Source organism: Notamacropus eugenii, chromosome 6 (assembly GCF_028372415.1).
Source record: "Notamacropus eugenii isolate mMacEug1 chromosome 6, mMacEug1.pri_v2, whole genome shotgun sequence".
Classification (NCBI taxonomy): domain Eukaryota; kingdom Metazoa; phylum Chordata; class Mammalia; order Diprotodontia; family Macropodidae; genus Notamacropus; species Notamacropus eugenii.
The window spans coordinates 166,234,423-166,248,342 of NC_092877.1; the positions used below are offsets into that span (position 1 = coordinate 166,234,423).

A 13,920-nucleotide genomic window follows, 5' to 3' on the forward strand; every position below is an offset into this window, starting at 1 on the left:
TTGAACTGATCTAATGTGAGAGCAAGTATGGTGGAGACAAATGGTTTTCAAAATTTTTAGTCTCAGAACTCCTTTACACTCTTAAAAAGTATTGAAGAGTTCTCCCCATCCTGGCATTTTTGCTTATGTGGATTTTTTAAACTAATATTTACTGTATTTAAAATCAGAATGCATCAGCATTGTTATGAAAATAGTTTTGACCTTATGGTTTCACTGAAAAGGTCTTGAGGTTTCGCTAGTCCATATTTTTAGAACCACTGTTATAGTAGATAGTGTGCTAGATTTGAAATTAAACCTGTGTTCAGGTCCTATCACTGCTATTTACTAGCTCTGTAACCATACCAAGACCCCTCATTCTTTTTTTATATTTTACATTTAGTTATTGATGTACAAGTTGCATTCCCTATAAGGTCCTATTTTATTTGTGTCTTCATATCTCCACAACCTAGCTTATGGCTTCATACCCAGAGGGAGCTTTATAAAAGTTGTTGAGATAAATCTCTCTGAGGTTCAGGAAAAATCTCTAAAACCTAGTTAGCTAGTTTGAAATGGGATGAAGTCTGCCTCCCTAGCAGGTACTCCTATGCTAATGAAATCACAGTACTGTGATGAAAATATAAAGAATTTATTTTATGAGATATTTCCCCTTTCAGTTCTGAGAGATATTTCCACTTTTTAGTTAACATATCAGTTAATTCATAGAGAAAAAAATCAGTCAGCTGATTTGACAGTTTAAAGTTATTAGACACAAGGATTAAATCTCTCTCACAGTACCCATGGACAAGAGAAATCATTAAAGAAAATAAGTTTCCAGTTTCTCTGAGTGAAAAGCACTAAGAAACATAGATTATGTGATGTAGAATTGAATAAATGAAACTATTATATTTACTTAAACAATTACGACAGTCCTAACCTTGTATGTCAGCCCTAAAACTGTTCTCTGTTTTATGGCCTACTGCCAAATAGCAAACACTTCCCCACTCCTTAAATAATATTTTTAATAAAAGCCCCTTAATAATAATTGTAGAGGAAAACGTTAAAACTCTCATAAAAAAGTTCTATGCTGTAATGAGAGAAGGTTGGGGATTTGATCTCATTTCATGTGTCACATCTCATTCTAGAGTCTTTGTCCCAATGTCCTACTTAGCACAGTACCCAGATTCACTTACAGGTCTCCCAAAGAGCTTCAATCATACATTGTCAGTGTGCAGATTAAAAGAGCTCTTACTAAGGTGGAAAAAGAAGATGATTGGCTTTGGTTTGGTTGGACACTCAAACTTCGTACAAGAGGAAGATGAAAATCATTGTTGGAAAAAGAAATGATGATCAGTCATCTGGAGCTTTTCTGAGTAGGTGGGTGGGGAAGAAGAGAGAAAATTGAACTCATCTGCTCATCAATCCCATAGGTTCATAGTTTTGCAAATACACTTAAGCATTACTGTAAAGACATCTTATAACAACATCACATAGAAAAATTCTCATGCTGTTGGAGAAATATCAAAGACCGCTTCTTCCAAGGGAAGCCATTACCTTCTGCCTTACACTCAGGAAATGGACTTTTGGAGAATAACATGTGTCTATCATAGCTTTGAATGGGATTTCTCATTCTATCACTTGCTGTTGGGCTTTGTTAGTAATATGTAGAAATGCAGATGATTTACCAGGGTTTATTTGTAACCTGCAATTTTGCCAAAGTTGTTTATTATTTCAAGTATTTTTTTGCTTGATTCTCTGAGATTCTTTAAGTATATCATCATATCATCTGCAAAGAGTGATAACTTAGTTTCTTCTTTGCCTATTCTAATTCGTTCAATTTCTTTTTCTTCTCTTATTGCTAAAGCTAACATTTTAGTACCATATTGAATAACAGTGGTGATAATGGACATCCTTGTTTCACCCCTGATCTTATTGGAAATGCATCTAGCTTATCCCCATTGCATATAATGCTTCGTGAAGGCTTTAGGTAGATATTGCTTATTATTTTATGGAAAGTTGTATTTATTCCTGTGCTTTCCAGTGCTTCCAGTAGGAAGGGGTGTTGTATTTTCTCAAAAGCTTTTTCTTCATCTATTGAGATAAAATTGTAATTTTCTGTTGGTTTTGTTATTGATATGATCAAAAATGCTGATAGCTTTCCTAATATTGAACCACTCATGCATTCCTGGTATAAATCCTACCTGATCATAATGTATTATTCTTGTGACAAGTTGCTGTATTCTTTTTGCTAGTATCTTATTTAAGATTTTTGCATCTATATTCATTAGAGAAATTGGCCTCTAATTTTCTTATTCTGTTTTGGCTCTTCATGGCTTAGGTATCAGAAACATATTTGTATAATAAAAAGAATTTGGTAGGACTCTTTCTTTCCCAATTTTACCAAATAATCTGTATAGTAGTGGAATTGTGTTCTTTAAACGTTTGATAGAATTCACTTGCAAATCCATGTGGTGCTGGAGATTTTTTCCTAGGAACTTCATGCAAGGCTTGTTCAATTTCTTTCTCTGAGATGGAGTTATTTAAGTATTCAACTTCCTCTTCTGTTAACTGGGGCAATTTCTATTTTCTAAAATATTCATCCATCTCAATTAGATTGCTGAATTTATGGGCATACAGTTAGGCAAAGTAATTTATAAATTACTGTTTTAGTTTCCTCCTCATTGGAGATGAGCTCACCCTTTTCATTCTTGATATTGGTAATTTTGTTTTCTTCTTTCTTTTTTTTTAATCAAATTGACCAAAGTTTTATCAATTTTATTGATTTTTTTCATAAAATCAACTGTTAGTTTTATTTACTAGTTTAATAATTTCCTTAGTTTCAATTTTATTAATCTCTCCTTTGGTTGTCAGCATTTCTAATTTCATCTTTACTTGAGGATTTTCAACTTGTTCTTTTTCTAGCTTTTCCAGCCCCATGCCCAATTCATTGATCTCCTCTTTCTCTATTTTATTCATGTAGGCATTCAAAGATATAAAACTTCCCCTAAGAACTGCTTTTGCAGTATCCCACAAGATTTGGTAGGTTGCCTCATTATTGTCATTCTCTTGAATGAAGTCCTTTTATTGTTTCTATGATATGTTGTGTAACCCATTCATTCTTTAGGATTAGATTATTTAGTTTCCAATTAATTTTTGGTTAACTTTCCATGGCCTTGTATTGAATATAATTATATTGTATTATGATCTAAGAAGGATACATTTACTATTTCGTCATTCTGCACTGGACTGTGAGGTTTTTATGCCCTAGTACATGGTCAATTTTGTATACGTGCCAGGTACCAGTGAGGAAAAATTATATTCCTTTCTATCCCCATTCAATTTTCTCTAGAGATCTATCATATCTACCTTATCCAGGGTTTTATTCACCTCCTTAACTTCTTTCTTGCTTATTTTGAGGTTAGATTTATGAAGTTCAGAGAGGGGGAGGTCGAGGTCCACCATTGGTATAGTTTTGCTGTCTATTTCTTCCTGTAACTCCCTTAACTTCTCCTCTAAGAATCTGGACGCCATATCACTTGGATCATATATGTTTAGTAATGATGATATTCCTTCATTGTCTATGGTGCCTTTTAGCAGGATATAGTTTCCTTCTTTATTTCTTTTGATTAGATCTATTCCTGCTTTTGATTTGTCTGAGATTAAGATCACTACCCTTGCTTTTTTTATATCAGCTGAAAAACAATATAATCTGCTCCAGCCTTTTACTTCTACCTGGTGTGTATCGCCATTTCAAATGTGTTTCTTGTAAACAACGTATTGTTGGATTATGGTTTTTAATCCATTCTGCTATCCATCTCCATTTTATGGGAGAGTTCATCCCATTCACATTCATAGTTATGATTACTATTGTGTCTGTTCCTCCATCCTCATTCCCCTCATTTTTGCTTTCAGTTCTCCCTTCTCCCTTCCCCCCAATAACCGCGTTTTAATTTTTGACCACCACCTCCCTCAGTCTTCTCTCCCATCTTTCTGCCCCCCTCCTTTTAATCCCCTTTTCCCTCACTACTTCTTCCTTCCGTTTTAGACTTCCCTCCCTTTTCTTTCCCCTTTCCCCTCCTACTGCCTATAGAGCTAGTTAAATTTCTGTACTTAACTGAGTTTGTTCTTCCCCCTTGAACAAAATCAGTTGAGAGTAAATCTCAAACAATGCTCATCTCACTCCCCTCTTTCCCTCTACATATTTCCCTCTACATATTCTATATATTTTTGTGCCTCTTCCTGTAATGTGCTTTACCTTCTTCTGCCTTCTCCTTTTCACATCTCCAATTACAATCCTTTCATACCCTTAAATCACATGTTTATCATCACATCATTAATTTTATACCCACTTTCTTTATCTATGTATATCCCTTTTTATATATCATAATAACTATGCAATTCTCAAGATTAACAAGTATCATCTTCCCTTATAAGGATGCAAAGTTTCCCCATATTGAATAATAATTTTTTCCCCTGTTTAGCTCTCTTGCAACTTGTGTTCGAGGATCGAATTTTCTTTTTTTTCCCTTTATTTATTTATTTATTTATTTAACTTTTAACATTCATTTTCACAAAATTTTGGGTTCCAAATTTTCTCCCCTTATGTCCCCTCCCCCCACCCCCAAAACACCGAGCGTTCTAATTGCCCCTGTCTGCTAATCTGCCCTCTCTTCTATCATCCCTCTCTGCCTTTGTCTCCATCCTATACCCCTTTACCTGTATTTCTTATTTCCTAGCGGCAAGAACAGTACTCGACAGTTGTTCCTAAAACTTTGAGTTCCAACTTCTCTTCCTCCCTCCCTCCCCAACCCTTCCCTTTGGAAGGCAAGCAATTCAATATATGCCAAACCTGTGTAGTTTTGCAAATGACTTCCATAATAGTGGTGTTGTGTAAGAACTAATTATATTTCCCTCCATCCTATCCTGTCCCCCATTACTTCTGTTCTCTCTTTTGATCCTGTCCCTCCCCATGAGTGTTGACCTCAAATTGCTCCATCCTCCCCATGCCCTCCCTTCCATCATCCCCCCCCCACCCTGCTTATCCCCTTGTCCCCCACTTTCCTGTATTGTAAGATATGTTTTCATACCAAAATGAGTGTGCATTTTATTCCTTCCTTTAGTGGAATGTGATGAGAGTAAACTTCATGTTTTTCTCTCACCTCCACTCTTTATCCCTCCACTAATAAGTCTTTTGCTTGCCTCTTTTCTGAGAGATAATTTGCCCCATTCCATTTCTCCCTTTCTCCTCCCAATATATTTCTCTCTCACTGCTTGATTTCATTTTTTAAAGATATGATCCCATCCTCTTCAGTTCACTCTGTGCACTCTGTCTCTATGTGTGTGTTTGCGTGTGTGTGTGCGTGTGTGTGTGTGTAATCCCACCCAGTACCCAGATACTGAATAGTTTCAAGAGTTACAAATATTGTCTTTCCATGTAGGAATGTAAAGAGTACAACTTTTATAAGTCCCTTATGACTTCTCTTTGTTATTTACCTTTTCATGCTTCTCTTCATTCTTGTGTTTGAAAGTCAAATTTTCTTTTCAGCCCTGGTCTTTATCCATCAAGAATGCTTGAAAGTCCTCTATTTCATTGAAAGACCAATTTTTCCCCTGAAGTATTATACTCAGCTTTGCTGGGTAGGTGATTCTTGGTTTTAGTCCTAGTTCCTTTCACTTCTGGAATATTCTATTCCACGCCCTTTGATCCCTTAATGTAGAAGCTTCTAGATCTTGTGTTATTCTGATTGTATTTCCACAATACTTGAATTGTTTCTTTCTAGCTGCTTGCAATATTTTCTCCTTGACCTGGGAACTCTGGAATTTGGCCACAATGTTCCTAGGAGTTTCTCTTTTTGGATTTCTTTCAGGTGGTGATCTGTGGATTCCTTGAATACTTATTTTGCCCTCTGGTTCTAGAATCTCAGGGCAGTTTTCCTTGATAATTTCATGAAAGATGGTGTCTAGGCTCTTTTTTTGATCATGGCTTTCAGGTAGGCCCATAATTTTTAAATTGTCTCTCCTCGATCTATTCTCCAGGTCAGTTGTTTTTCCATTGAGATATTTCACATTATCTTCCATTTTTTCATTCTTTTCGGGTTTTTTTGTGATTTCTTGGCTTCTCATAAAGTCAGTAACCTCCATCAGTTCCATTCTAATTTTAAAAGAAGTATTTTCTTCAGTGAGCTTTTGAACCTCCTTTTCCATTTGGCTAATTCTGTTTTTGAAAGCATTCTTCTCCTCATTGGCTTTTTGAATCTCTTTTGCCAATTGAGTTAGCCTATTTTTCAAGGTGTTATTTTCTTCAGCATTTTTTTGGGTCTCCTTTAGCAGGGTGTTTACTTGTTTTTCATGCTTTGCTTGCATGTCACTCATTTCTCTTCCCAGTTTTTCCTTCACCTCTCTAACTTGATTTTCAAAATCCTTTTTGAGCTCTTCCATGGCCTGAGCCCATTGAGTGGGCTGGGATACAGAAGCCTTGACTTCTGTGTCTTTCCTTGATGGTAAGCATTGTTCTTCCTCATCAGAAAGGAAGGGAGGAAATGCCTGTTCACGAAGAAAGTAACCTTCTATAGTCTTATTTTTTCCCCTTTTCTAGGCATTTTCCCAGCCTGTCTAGGATCGAATTTTGTATTGAGCCCTAGCGTTTTCATCAGGAAGGTCTCGGAATTCCTTACTTCGTTGAATGTCCATCTCCTTGCCTGAAATATTATGCTCAATTTTGCTGGGTAACTGATCCTTGTTTGTAGTCCCAGTTCCTTTGCCTTATGGAATATCATATTCCAATCCTTCCAATCTTTTAGTGTAGAAACTGCAAGGTCATAAGTGATTCTGACTATACTTCCTCAGTATTTGAATTGTTTCTTTCTGGCTGCCTGCAATATTTTCTCCTTCACTTGATAGTTCTGGAATTTAACAATGATATTTCTTGGTGTTTTAAGTTTGGGATCCCCTTCAGGAGGTGAACAGTGCATTCTTTTGATGACTATTTTTCCCTTTGGATCTAGGACCTCTGGGAAGTTTTCCTTGATGATTTCTTGGAAGATATTGTCCAGGCTTTTTTTTTCATCATGGCTTTTTGGTAGACCAATAATTCTTACATTTTCTCTCCTGGATCTATTTTTCAAGTCAGTTGATTTTTTTCAATTAGATATTTTACATTTTCTTCAATCTTTTAATTCTTTATATTCTGTTTAACTGATTGTTGATATTTCATAGAGTCATTACCTTCTGCTTGCCCAATTCTAATTTTATCAAATTGTATTCTTCCATTAATTTTTGCATCTCCTTTTTTACCTGTCCAATTGTGCCTTTTAAGAAGTTATTTTCTCCAGTCAGTTTTTGTATTTCTTTTTTCCATTTGTAATTTCCCACTTAGGTTTTGTGCTTCCTTTTTCATTATTCCAATTTTCCTTTTAAATTCTTGCATGATTTCTTTTTTTCATATTTTTAAAATCATTGGCCAAATTTTCCTCTATTTCCCTAACTTGGTTTTTAAAAGCCTTCTTGAGCTCTTCCAAGAATGTTCTTTGGGCTTGAGACCAGTTCATATACCCTTCTGAAGTTTTGGATGTGAGTACAGTCTCAGTGCTGACATCTTTAGTATTTGTGTGTTGGTCCTTGTCTGCATAGAAAGATTCTATGGTCTTATCCTTTCTGGTTTGCTTCTTGCACGTGATGATCACCCTTTTCCTGGCTTTTAAAGTGGGTCTCTGCTTCTGAGGCACAGGGGATTCTGTCCCACGGTTCTTGTGCTTAGAACTTAAGGCTTTGTATATTGTGTCATTTGGTTCTTTCTGCTAGAAACTAGAATGGTATAGCTTACCTGATGCTGACCTGGTTGATGTGCCAAACAGAGGCCAGGTGAAGTCTTTCTGAGTTTCCCTGGAGTTACCTGGGAGCTAGTTGCATTAAGTGTGGGGGAGGGGTTGTCTGGCCACAGGAGATCTCCTCTCCTGAGCACAGGCAGGCTCAATGTTTGGTGAACTTCATTTGTAATAGTATCTTCCTTATTCCCCTGGCTATGGTGAGGCATGCCTGGTGTCCTGGTGTTGACGATTGAAGCTTCCACTCCCCTGGGGCTCAGGATCTCCTCCTGTTTCACTGAGGTGCAGTTGTCTGGGACAGCTCTGGTCCTGCACTGGTCCCCTTCAGTCACAGCAAGAGGGACCCTTTGGGATTTTCCTAGCCCCACAGGCTAAGAGACTATTTACCCCTTCATCTGATCCCACTGTTCCAAGATTTTTCCTGGAGAAATATTCTCTGAATTTTTCAAGGTCAACAAGTTAAGAGGTAGAGCATTTATGGATCACTCCACCATCTTGGCTCCTGGAACTTCAAGTAGGTGACTTACAGACATTTAATGTGCTGGCTGATAGTCTCAGGAGTGGCTGCTGCAGTTACCTGGAGTTCCGTGATTCTCTCTCCCTCAGTTCCATTAGAGTCCTATCCTGGGCAAATATGTTTGAGATTCCACAGTGCTATTGCCGCTTCTGACCACCCGGGGCTTTCTGCTCAGCTTTGCTATGGCGAAGTCCATGCTGGTACAGCCTGTATGCTCCTCCAGCCCTTTGCAACAGATCCTTCTCATCGACTTCCAGTCCCTCCTGGGTTGGAAATCTGCCACAGTCTGTCTCCTATTGGATTCTGCCACTCTAAAATTTATTTAGATTCTCTTTTTAGAAGTATCTGAAAGAGTTTGTCTTAGAGCTTAGGTGAGTAGTTGTTCTCATTCTGCCATCTTGACCAATATGAGGATTTTAATAGGAATATCATATGTTTTCCCCTACCATCATAGATAAAATCCGTATGGAAACTGCCTCACTACTTCTAAACACCAGGCAACTTATCTCAGGGGGAAAACTGGGAACACCTTGAACAAGAATTGAATTTTTTTCAGAACTGAAACCTAGCACCTCATTGGGAACCTTAGTTAGGAGTTCTTCAATATCCTTCTCATTGTTGGGGATTGTAAGGTTCCTCATGGGAGCACATCATTGGCACCCATCAGGAACTCCTCCAAATTTCAGCAGATGTCATTACTGTACACAGGAGTCCAGATGATGAACTTAAGATCTGCCATCAGAGAAGCAGTATCCTTATTAGGGACCCTACTAAGAAGGCAAAGGCTGGAGTGAACCTTCTCTCCATTCACCTCACAGTTCTCAAACAGCATGAAGTTGGGTTCAAGCCCACTGAACAGTCAGGCAGATTTCAAGAATTCAGGGTATCTTCATTCTTTCCATTTGTTCGTGACTGCACTTGTTGCAGGGAAAGATGAGCAGACAAAGCTTGGTGCACTGATACAGTTCACTCAGCTGCATGCAGTCAAGCACCATGGGACCAATGAGCAATGCCAAGTTCCCAATGGACAGTGCCTTACTCTGTAGATCAGCTGAGAAATTGTGAACTGAGCACAGATCTATCATTACATGTACATGCTGATTCCAATCAGAAGGCACAGAGAGCAAAATAAAAAAGGAGCCCCTGGAAGCAGCAATCATAAGTCACAGACTCTCAAAGTATCAAGTACCATATGCAAGGCATTGTGCCAGATGCTGTGGGCAGTAACAAACATAAGATATGTTCACTATTCTTGGCATACAAGTCATTTCATTTTCCTATAAAGTCCCTGTTTGACATTTGAAGTGCTTCATAACCTGGTCCTTCCTACCTATTCTGTCTTCTTACATTTTAATTCCCTCCACATACTCTATGTTTCAGAAAATTTGCCTTCTTGAACTTCCCAATATGTGACACTCCATCTTCTACCTCCAGTGGTCACATTTCAAGTCTGGAATCCTTTCCCTCCTTCCCTCTGCCTTCCAGATTCCCTCTAAAAGGTGTTTATTAAGCAATAGAGTGCCTGACACATAGTAATTGATAAATGTTTGTTGACTCTCTAACCTTCGACTATATCATCTGTAAGATGAGAATAGTAGAAACAGTAGTCTCTGCCTCACAAGGTAGCTATGCTAATAAGGTACTCTGCAAATATAAGAAAGCCTAAAATATCAATGTTATTATGTTACGGCATATGTGGCTGTAGTGGTGGTCGGTTGTTGTTTGATTGTTTTGTCCAAATCAGTGTATTTCAGCAATGTGAGGCATTCTGGATGTGGAAACTCTCTCCATCAACATATATCAGCAACACCTTAGTAATCTCTATACTTAGATGGCTGCCTGGGAGCACTTAGAAATGATGTAACTTACACATAGTATAGGTCAAGAAGTAGGACTTGGACTCAGTCAGGACTCCTTGACTCTGAGGTCAGAATTCTAGCTGCTATGTCACAGTACTTCTCCACTATGCATTTTTTATAATTACAATCAGTTTGAAGATATGGATAGGGAGAGGGTCCTCTAAGCTAGTTTCAGGACCAAACGAAAATGTTATCACACAGAAAAAAATAATGAAAGCTGAGCTTGATTGAACTTTGTCATTGGAATCCCAAAGGGCATTTTTGAATAATAAGTAATTTAGCTCTTCCTTGAATAGTCCAGACAGTTCACTGTTTGACTTTGGCAGCCCTCCTCCTTCTGAAGAGAAAATCTGTCCATTCTGACTGGTGACTTGGCAAATACTTGGAGGGAACACCTGTGCTCTGGAGCCAGCATATGGGCTTTGAGGGTCTATTGGCAAAACATTTTGCCTGCAGGTTGTTTCAGTCAAGGAAACTTTGCAAGAGAAGCTGATATAAAACAAGTGAATCTCTGTTCAGCTGAGGAGGTTTTTTTCCTCCTTTGCCTTGTCAAACATATTTGCTATTTTCAGTGATGTCAAGAATCCCCTAAGCATTGAAATAGGAAGACATGATTCCTTCTATGTTATTTACCTTTTATGCATATGTCTTCTCTTCCCAGCTAGACTATGAGCCTGTTGGTGGAAGAGAAAAATGTATCCTACTTCATTGTAGTCTACATATTCTCAATGATGATAGTGATACTATGATTAAAAATAAAAAAAATATTTCATAGAACTTTGAAGTTAATAAAGTTCTTTACCTATGTGGTCTCATTTGATCCTCACTACAAATTTATGAAGCAAGAGCTATAATTATCCTCCTTTTACAGAGGATGAAACTCAGGCTGAGAGAAATTAACTGATTTACTCTGGGTCACCCAGTTTGGAACTTTCTCAGGCAGGATTTGAACTTGCACGTTCCTGACTGAAAACTTCATCACTATCCATTTCACCACCTAACTGTCTTAACACAAGAGTCTACCTTTTAATATTGTTGTTGTATCCAGTTATTCAATACACAAAGTCAAACAATATTAAGAAATATCATAGCATAAAGGAAAGAAGCAAAGAGTTGGATTCAGGAGGCTAGCTATGAATTCTGACCCAGAGAGATACTAGCTGTGTGACCGTTATTTGTGCCTGTGTGTTTTAACCTCACTGTGTTCAGAGTTTCCCCTAATCAAATAGAAATGACAATTCAGGCTTATTGTGGGAGAAAAACTTTTTACTAAACTACATTATTAATGTGAGTTACTAATAGAAATTATTGCTATTTATTATGATTATGATCACAGAATCAGAGATTACAGATAGAAGGGATTTTAGAGGTCATCTATTCCACCTCCCTCATTTTATAAATGAGGAAATAGGGTGAGAAAGGACATGTGAGTTTCCCAAAATACATATCTATGAAATGGAAGAGCACATTTACTCCAAATTCAGCATTACACTTCAGAATCGTGGTGAAAATGTGCCACAAATCCCTTTGCTTCCAGAAAAAAAAAAGTCATATGCTTCAAAATGTTCTTAGATCTTAATACACATGTACATATATTATTCTGTCATTAAAAATAGATTTTTCTAAGCACCAAGAGGCATCCAGAAGGTATAGTTTTTTCATCACTATATGTGACACATTTTACACTCATATTTTACCTGCCTGTGGGGGCAGGGAGAGTTGTTTTTTCCCCAAGTAAGCAGCTTGGTTGACTTGGTACAAATATCTTACGTGTTAGCCTAAGGCCATCTCCTTTGGCAGACGACCTGTTTCTAGAGTCCAGTTTCTGTACAATACAGTATTTGAGATTAATGATGTGTTAAGGGACTCTGCACCTTAGGTGGTAGAATGGGTGATTTAGTGGCAAAGCTGTGAAAATCAATCTCCATCAGATCTTGCAGTTATCTTTGCAAGTTTGCAGAAAAAAAGAAAAAAGGAAAGTCTTTCTAGTCATTTGCGTTATCAGGAACAATTCTCTGTGCCTTCAAGAATCAGTTCAAGAGTAAGTTTCTTCAGGAAGACTCTCTGAACCCTGTTGTCCTGTGAATCCTCTGCCCTGCTACCCACTTCCAGGCACTGTTGCCATGGAACTTACATGTACAAAGATAAGTATGACACAATGAACATTGAGAAAAAAAATTAGAGAACACTACTAAAATTGGGGAGCTGCAGGAAGAGGATCTATGAAAATAGTAGAGCTTTTAAGCAAGCAGTAGGGAATGAAGAGAGTGTGTTTTCTAATGAAACAAAAGAAAGATATTAGAGAAATAGATTGGAGAAAGATATGTGGTTTCAGTACTCTAATCTGATTGTAAATTAGTGTTCTTTAAGGATAGTAACATGAAACAAGTCAAGCTGAAAACAGGTGATTTCAGGGTTCTTAAATGTCAGGATTAAGACTTTGTATTTTTATCTCTGAGGATACTACTGGGGAGCCACCAATGGCTTCTGAGCACAGGAGTAACATCATCATTCTAGATAGAGGGAATAGAATTTTGGCATTAATAGAAAGAACGAATTGGAGAGGGTAAAGACTAGAAGTCATAAGACCAAGAAGGAGGCTACTGTAGCAATAGAGATGAAAGATGATAAGGGAACTAGACTGGGCAAATGGGAGTGAAGGTATGAACTAAGAATCATATTTGAAAGAGTGGGTTTCTTCCTTGTCATGTATGGCCATTCCTAAAATGTTTTCTCCCATAAGATAATTCAGCTGGAAAGCAGTTTGTATGATCCTTTGTACTGATTTCTTTAAAATCCATTATCATACAGTTTCTTTGACAATTGCAAGTTACCATTTAACATCTTATGACTAGTTATCCATTTTGTTCTTCATTTTGCTAGGAAAACTGATTTGGGATAAGAATTTTCTACCTTCTAGTGAGGTAATGAAATTGCAACCCTATATTTTTACCACGGGAAAGATTGTGATTTTATAGGAATTTATATATATTTATATAATTTAATATAATATATATATGTTCATTTTATATATTTTTCTTCATTATTAATGACAGCCCAAACACATATTTGAATGTTACCTCCTCAACATCCATTGTGATACCATCTGAGTAAGCTTGTGAGATCAAGGACAACAACTGGGCCTGTCCAAGTATACAAAGAAGAAATATATTTTGTGGAACACTTTTCAAGAAAAAAAGGAATGATTTTCAAAATAATTCAAAATGGAAAAAATTCAAGAAGAACGGAAAAGTTTATGAATACTATTCTTATGAAAAAACTACACACACCCATGCAAGCTTTCAATCATGATCTTGTAAAGTAAATAATATTTTCATACTCATCCAAGTGAATGAAAGATATGGATAACAAGATCTTCTCCAGTGAAGATTGTGATGACCAAAAAAAGGGATATTACTCAGAGAAAAGCATAACCTTAAAGATCTATTCCATAAATGTGTTACAAAGAATATAAGATTATATATGACATAAGATTCGGGAGATAGCTTTCTTTTATTATCCTCTGGTTATAAATATTCCATGATGCATGATATAATAACACATGTTCTCAAAAAATCATTATAAGGAAATATTACACAAACTGCAAATGGAAGTGATAAGTGACAGACTTCCAAGTTCCAAGATAGTCATATTTCCAAATACTTTTGTTTTAATTTCATCAGTGCCAGTTATTTACAGAAGACACACTGAGATTCAAGGCTATCCAAAAGAAAGCGATTTAGGA

The 13,920-nt window shown here is 37.0% G+C and overlaps 1 long non-coding RNA gene across 1 annotated transcript in view; it reads left to right on the forward strand.

The window, feature by feature from the left end:
* Positions 1 to 13,719, forward strand: part of LOC140510822 (uncharacterized) — a 57,099-nt gene extending 43,380 nt beyond the window's left edge. The window contains exon 3 of the long non-coding RNA XR_011969377.1: positions 13,232 to 13,719. This is a non-coding gene — a long non-coding RNA (uncharacterized lncRNA). The remainder of the gene's footprint in view (positions 1 to 13,231) is intronic.
* Positions 13,720 to 13,920: the final 201 nt, after the last annotated feature.